Genomic DNA, 8164 nt, shown 5'->3' with positions numbered 1-8164 from the left:
AGGTTCTCATACCAAACATCAAGGTTCTTACTTTACAGATCTTCAAAGTCAAAGTTGACAGTTGACTGTACACCTTTAATTGTCATTATATTCTATCCTCACATTGTCAAGGTACTTAAGTACTGAATCACATACCATACATCAAAGTTCTTACTTTTCACATCCACGCAGTCAAATAAACCCAATGTTCTAAGTGACTATGTTATACAACCATCCAATATTATCATATTTACTCGTCATTAATTATTAATTAATATTATGTTTTGCTCCCTACATTGTCAAGGTTCTTAAGTACTGGATCTCATACCATACATCAAAGTTCTTACTTTACACATCCATGCAGTCAAATAAACCCAATGTTCTAAGACTAACAAGTAACACAGACAAATATTTGATTAACGAACTCATAATGATGAAAAGTATAGAGAAAAACAAAATCTTATAAACAAATTTACAGAATCGATGTGATAACAGACACTTTATTCATGTATTTTGTTTCTTGCAATTAAGTATGAAATAAAATTTACATGGCGTTCTTTAAAGCCCCTGTATACTTTTTTTGTGAGTCAACTGCATTTTCTTGTTCTACTCCTGAAAACATGTTGAAACACACTTTACTCGGCTTATAAACTTGGTCTGTAAATGTGTAAACTGCATTGTTATTGTCGAAAAGTGAATTATACTCCAGACTGGAATTAAAATGTCAACAATGACATTGCAGTTTACACGTATAGACACTATGTTGACAACTTAAACATTGAATGTTTCAAAATACTTTCAGGAGTAGAATAAGAATTTGCATTGACACACAAAATGAAAATAGTGAAAACACCACCAAACATAGCTGATCACTGGGGCTTTAAAAACCTTATATTTCATTGTTTCATAACATTACATAACATATCACTGTGTCGCGTGAACATAGTTATACAATGAAATGTCATATCATCGTCACGTTCTTCTTTATGTTGTTATATTTTCTGAAAAAAATGCAAGTTTCTAGAAAAATGTCTATGCAGAATCGGCCCTTTATACTTTACGATAGAAGTGTAGAACGTAACCACAGTTGTGATTATTTTGTTACATTTTACAAATACATTGCATATAAAAAAATTCCAAACTCTAGGCTGGTGTTTGTGGTACTCTGAGAATCGTTACAGACCAATTCCTCACTCTAACTACGCTGAGAGAATTTCTTGTGGTCAGCCCAGGAACTAAACCCGCGGGACCTCCATTTTGAGACATCACCAATCTTAGTGGCTGTGGATAATTAATACCTTTTTCACTTTTGTGGCACGAAAGCCCTGATTAGATCAACAATAAAATCGACTTGGTCAACGATCTTTACAGACGTACGGTATGCAAGGAAAAGTTTGTATCGCAATACCCTAGCAGAAATTACCATGTTTGATAAAGATTACACAGTGTTTACATAAACCATTTTTATATGCAATGTATTTGTAATAAATTGGACAATTTATTTTGGCAAGCAAAGTGTAGAAAAGATACAGCTAAAGGGGCTTTAAATGAATGTACAGGACAGAATGGGGTATGTTGGTGGTGGAAAAACGGTGCACGGTGTGTTTGACATAGTTATTAATTAAAATGCGTCTCTTACAGACAAAACTTGAAGCATTGTAAATCGGATGACATGGTCTCTTTTGCATCAAATAATATTAGAGCAGGCATAACTCGTCCAAATACTCTGACCTCCAGGTAAAAATAAGTAATACTGACAATAGTCAAAACCCACACTGATATCTGCAAAATGTAAAATGTATTAAGTTTGTAAACATCTGCAATTTTTAATGGAAAATTCTGAGCCATATTTGAGCAGGTAGACGCAATCTCAAATCAATCATAAAATTATTAATTCTTTAGCATTCAACAGAAATGAAATATATTGAGAGATATTTCAATATTTTTTAAGGTTGCTGTAAATATTTTAACCATAGGCAGGTAAAATGTAGAGACTTTTCTATATATTTCGTAGAGAGAAAAGACGAAGGAATCGAGAAAATGATGGAAGAATCTACAAAAAGCCAGCAACAGAACATAAAAAACTTCAATGCCCTCATGTTCAATGATTATACTGGGAGTGAGTGTCCAGCTACCTCAAGTATCAGTGCTTCTCTCCTAGATGATTACTGCATTGGAGCAACAAGTCTTACAGCAAATTCAACCTTGGAGGAAGCAATCTAGAAAATTAAAGAACTTTAACTTGATACAGTGAAAGAAAAACTTAAAGAGATAGGGAAAAAATATTATCCCTTGAGAACATCAAAGAAGGTGACAAATTAGTTCATTTTCATACATCTTTTCCAAATTATGCTATTTTAAAGGTTAATTTGAATATTTCGCGCCCGATGCAACAAAAAATTTAATATGGAGAGGGAAGTACACTACTACCGATGGTACTCGAAAAATGATATTCAAGGGGAAAGAAGACTGTGCTTGGAAAGTCATTTTGTGCAGTACTAGTACAGCTTTGACTGGGTATGTTAAACAAAGAAGTGGCAAAAAATTGTGGAATTTCTGAGAGTTACTTTTCTCTTGTTTTTACAACTTGGATACATTTTATGCCCAATGTCCATGAGATAATAATTCAAATCCCGTCATCTAAGGAGCTTGAAAATGAAGGTGTCCTACCACACTGTTTCAAGAGATACACAAGAGTGTATGAATGTCTTAAACTAAGGTACTCCAAATATTGTGGTTGGGACTTGGTGTCATCCAACATTGACTGCATGGTTATGCTCTTCAATTTTGGTTAATTTTTAGTCTAAACAAAGGATGTATTAAATATCAGGCTCACCAAATTATGTATCATGGCCTAGCTGTTACTGTTCACATGAGTTGAGTGGAATTACCTGTCAGTGATTGCATCAAAACAATTATTGCTGATGCCCTCCCTACGACCACTAACCACTTAATGTATAAATTAAGTCACAGGGAAGTTTTATGTTGCAAAATGTGTGCTGGTTTTTCTTCGCATACATACATTAAAATGTCATAAAAATTATGTTGCAAGTACATTACACAAAACCATGCTTTATGTTATCTATTTATCTTTCAGATCTACCATCTACACAGAATATTGTGTACTGAAGAACTGTAGTAATGAACTCATATTTGGCACTAAAATCTCCAATTAGAACTTCAAGTCAGCGTGGTACAGTTTTCTGTCATTGTTAGACGTCAACCACATGAAGGAGTTCTTTTGTCAGCATTGTGGTCCGTATCCAGATAAAGTTATTATGGATGCAACAAGCTTGGCTTTCCGAAGAAATTTGTCCTCATGGAACGAATATCTTTCAGTTGGTGGTGTTGACAAAATGACTAACAAAGAAAAACACGACAGGCATGTATACTGTGTGACTATGAAACTCTTAGTTTGAGATTCATATTAGTGCTAAATGTATTCAATATGATTCATATATGTTTTGTAATTCTTTTAAACAATTCTTGCAAGATATCGACATACATGTCATGTCAAGTAAGTTACTTTAATGTTTGACCATTATTTTGCAAATGATGTTTCTAGCGTAAAAAGAAAAAGAGTGAATTTTCTCCATAGACCTGCTTTCCCAAAGGTCTGTTATATTCTCCATGGTGTCAGTATATTAAGCTCTTCATGTCTTCCAGCTTTCCCAAATGATTATACCTATTTTATCTCCTTCTTATATTGTTATCATCACACTTTTTTATCAACCACTATTATTAAATCACTTTCTTGTTTTACACCAAACAAGTGATTTCTTATAAGAGATGTTGATTTCTTTTGCTTCAATTTTTCATAAGCAAATGAAAATAGAAGCTGAACATACAAGTACCAAATGTCTGTCTATATGTCTATCTTTTTGTTATCTTGGAGGGCACTGGGAAGATTGCTTTTTGTTTTTACCATTGTATTAATTGAATACAAATGTTTTGCCACAGTTTAAACCAGTCCCATAGTAATGTGCAAGTTGCATGTTGCATGAAAGTGATTTATCATTACAATGTCACTTAAGAAATTATGTATATAAAAATTAAATAGAGCATAGTGTCATATTTCATATTTTTTCTAATTTACAATGCAGACATACCAGCAATTACAGTGACTTTGTCTTCATTGGTAATAAACAGACAAGGGAACTGTTAAAGGCATACTCCAATGAGAAGATAGGACTAACTGAAAACGACCTGGCTGAATTACAGAAGAAAATTGCAAAGCATCAACCTGCAATGACCCCATTGCTTGAGAACATATTAATGGTGGAGCATATTCGAACAAACTCTAGGAGATGGGTAATTCTTGGGAGTGGAGACGGTTCATAAAAACACTTGGCAGCAAGCACCTCTGCTTGTGGATTCATCCATCCCAGTGAAAAAGTTGCAGAAAAGCTCTGCAGCATGGAGCCATCATCAGACATCTTCAGCGACTTTGAAACATTGAAAATGTTGCGAGAAGAAGTGCCAGTCATCTTTGATTTAATGAGAAACCTTGGCATTGTCCCAAGACCCCTGGTAACAGTCTTTTGCGAATTAATCAGAATCGTGCTCCTTCCATTTAAGAGTCATGATCTTTCTTCAGGTGAAGGAGAACTTGAGCCTACGGACAATACAGACGCATATATAATCTTTTAGCAAAGATGGCATGTGCTAGTATCTTGATTGTTTTTAGACAGATTTTCACTGCTCACTGTAGATATTTAAAGACAAACTGTTGATAATGAGGTTCAAAAACCAAAGTAAGGCCACAAACACACTGTTAGACGGATTATTATACAAAGTCAGTTGTTTAACATCAAAATATCTTACACTCAGTGTTTACAGACCTCTAAAAAGCAAGTATTTCAGGTATGAGGAAATATAACGACATTAAAATAAATTCATTGAAAGAGCTTTTTGATGGTATATAGGACTTGGATATAATACATTGTTTGATCCAGAATTAGTTGTTAATAAGGCGTCACAATCAATCTTTCATGCATGGAACTGTGACATAATCATTTGTTACGGTTCTAATTATAACGTTGGAAGAGAGAAATGTTTTTTGTATATTTAGTTGACATAATCACATTTTTTATCTTATTTGTAATTTATTTACCATTTCAGGAGTATGCAATGGATTCCAGGTTATGAAAAATCCTGAGTCTCCAGATCTGCCCTTCACCATTCTAAAGACGCGATTTAAGCAAGGTAACAGATTTTGATTTAAAAATACATTATTATATTTGTCAGTTACTAGTTGGTGCTATTAGGAACTGGTTTTCTTCCTATACTGTGTCATTCAGACAAGTACATGACATTTCACCCTGAACTGCAACACTATACATCATATGCAATTTGGCCATATTATAGGCCGTTATGTGTGATTTCGAATGTTAAGTGTAATAAGATGTAATTAATAACACATGAAGATCGGGCAATACATGATAAGTGGCTTTCCCTCGGGCTGGTGCTTCTGACAGAAATATTGATGATGAAGCCAGAAGCTTCATATAGCCACAGGCGAGAATCACCATCCCTTTGGCAGGCCACTAATTCAGACTATGTTATCAATGATAACTCGTATACATTTTGATTTGGTATTTGACTTTATTTCTACATTGCACCACAAATGTTCACTACATGATAACTGTATTTCAGATTTTTAATTCATATTTGTAATTCAGATTGAGTAAACCATATTGCAAAGCTATGGTATGTGACTTGCAAATAAATTATATCTATGTTTGTGTATGTGTACAATGACTTACTCTGACAACTAATTTAATATCTAACTTTTATAGCACCGTCACTTATCACCCATGATAATGCCTGCAACTTGCATCGATATTGTATGAGACGGGATGCAACATTCTTCAGATCTACTTGGTTCCTCATTGACAGGTTCCACTGGTCTAATCATACAGGTAGTACACCTGTAAAATTTACCACATTAGAATGTAGTTTTACAAAAAAGCGTATCTGTAGGAAGTGTTAAAATGTTAGACTCTCTACAGTCGCTGTGCCTTGTTGTGTACACCGTACCGGCGCGCTTGGCCTTCACGCTGCATTCAAACACGCACTGTTTGACACAGCGACTGTTCATTCTTGCAAGGTCATAGTGACGTTAACAGATTCATAAATATTCGTACGATTTGCATAACGAAGACGTCTGGTATGCACGATGAACAAACGAACATGATGAATGAATTACCGTTCTTTGCTGTGACTGGTTTAAAGTGACATCATTCGTTTTTGATTGACCGATGAGAGTTCTATAAAGTTCCTGGATAAGGCAGAAATCCCACTGGTAGCTTGCAAGAACGGCCATACCCTGAGATTCGTGTCCCGTCTCTGGAGGACGCGCGCGTGTTCCAGCTGAATGCAAATCGCAAATATTAGGTTTCAAAAGTAAAGTGAGCATAAGCACTTTTACTTTTTATTGCTATTTTATGTCATTTCTTTAACGATTTGAGGCACTGTGATGTGACTGGTGAATGTTTCATTTACAACATGACAGTGACCCACAAGTAACAGTTTACTTCCATCTTGTAATGGTCCTTGAGAGAAAATAACACCTTGACAGCAAAGAATTCCCTGACAAATGCTCTGATAAGAATCAAAACAAATTACATGTATTTACAAGTGAAAAGCCTATAGATATTTTGCAACCTATCTTGAATGATTTTGTCGTCATTGTTTACAAAACAATGATGTGACAGGACTTTTAAAACCCTTTTAATGTCTTAATGACATTTAGGTGGTGGCAAGATGCCTTAATTATACTTGGAAAGTTTGTCAAACACTTTTTGGCAGGCCTTCAATCAATTTTGAAGACAGAATATCTATGGCAAATAAAATGGTAGTTACCCTATAACTTGAAAGTTAACACAGATAAAAGAAATCACAAGCTCTCTTTAAGAGCACTATATACTAAAGTATCCATTCATACCTAACTTTGAAAGAGGCTGTTCCCCAGCCGGGACCCTTTATGGATCTTTAATATTGTTAGAATCACAGATAATGAGTATACGGATAGTTTTCAATCGGATTCGAACCCACAACATACGGCATCAGTCGCCTAGCTGAGAGGCCTGAGACAGAACCACTCGGCTAAATCTCCACTCCCAAAAACACAGTAATCAGGGTGTAATTTGGTGGTTGTTATCATTATTGATCAATATAATTTAAGGATCCTTAATAGGAAATACAAAAGTTTAACCCCTTTCACTCAAGGATCATGTGACCGTAAGTAAAAAAACACTTGCAAACACTGACTTTCCTCCTTCCAGTGTTAACAATGTAAGATTTTGGCGTGAAATTTATGTGGTGGAAAGATTTTGCCATGGGCTTGAATAGTAAATCAGAGATGATTTTTTGCATGCCTTCAATCACATTTTATTACAGAATATCTGTTTTCGAGCAACCAAAATAGTAGTCGAACATCTTTAACCGCCCGCCCATAACTTTAAAACAACAACAAAAAAGAATAAATTGCAGACGCACTTTGTGAGAACAATGTCACAGCTACCCTTGGTGAACATTTGGACCAGAATTACTACAGTGTTGTCATAGAAAGCGAGAAAAACCGATTTTTGAAAGTTTATTTGCATTTCCTGTCACATGATCCTTGTGTAAACAATGGATGCCATGTAAGCATTGTTGGCTTGCTAAATATATCATCTTTCCAATAGTACATGTTTATTGGTATTTCTATCTTGGTATTTTTCAGAGAATTGTTAGTTTGCAAGGGGCTATTTCCTATCAAGGATCCTTATAAACACATTGTATATATTAATCATATTTTCATTGTTATTTTAGTGTGACATCTAATTACAATCTGATGACTGTACATTTCATCTCTGATGTTTACTTTAGGTTGCAGTGAAGGTTATTGCCTGAATCTCTATCCACAGTGGACGACAATTAACAGCCAGAATGTCGAGCAATCAAACTCTGCACTGAAACGAATAAAGTCATCTGTGTCATTCATGAATCACTCTCATTTTATGCAGCACTGTGTCTTTTACTTATCATACAGAAACCAACAAGCGAAATCTGAACAACCCTGCTGAATATTTTTTTAGGGCCAGTAGGTGACATTAGCAGTATATGATGTACTGTCCTTTAGACGAAGTCCTTATAGGTTTTGTCATGTCCATGCGTCCATGCGTTCATGCAGATATCTCAG

At 34.9% G+C, this 8164-nt stretch overlaps 1 long non-coding RNA gene across 1 annotated transcript; it reads left to right on the top strand.

Moving 5' to 3' along the window:
- Nucleotides 1–1411: 1411 nt before the first annotated feature.
- On the top strand, nucleotides 1412–3150 carry LOC139150342 (uncharacterized). Its single transcript, XR_011556222.1, has 3 exons — nucleotides 1412–1716; nucleotides 1994–2289; nucleotides 3077–3150. It is a non-coding gene; the product is annotated as an uncharacterized lncRNA (long non-coding RNA).
- Nucleotides 3151–8164: the final 5014 nt, after the last annotated feature.

Source organism: Ptychodera flava, chromosome 14 (genome assembly GCF_041260155.1).
Source record: "Ptychodera flava strain L36383 chromosome 14, AS_Pfla_20210202, whole genome shotgun sequence".
Classification (NCBI taxonomy): Eukaryota; Metazoa; Hemichordata; class Enteropneusta; family Ptychoderidae; genus Ptychodera; species Ptychodera flava.
This window is presented reverse-complemented; position numbering and strand designations above follow the sequence as displayed.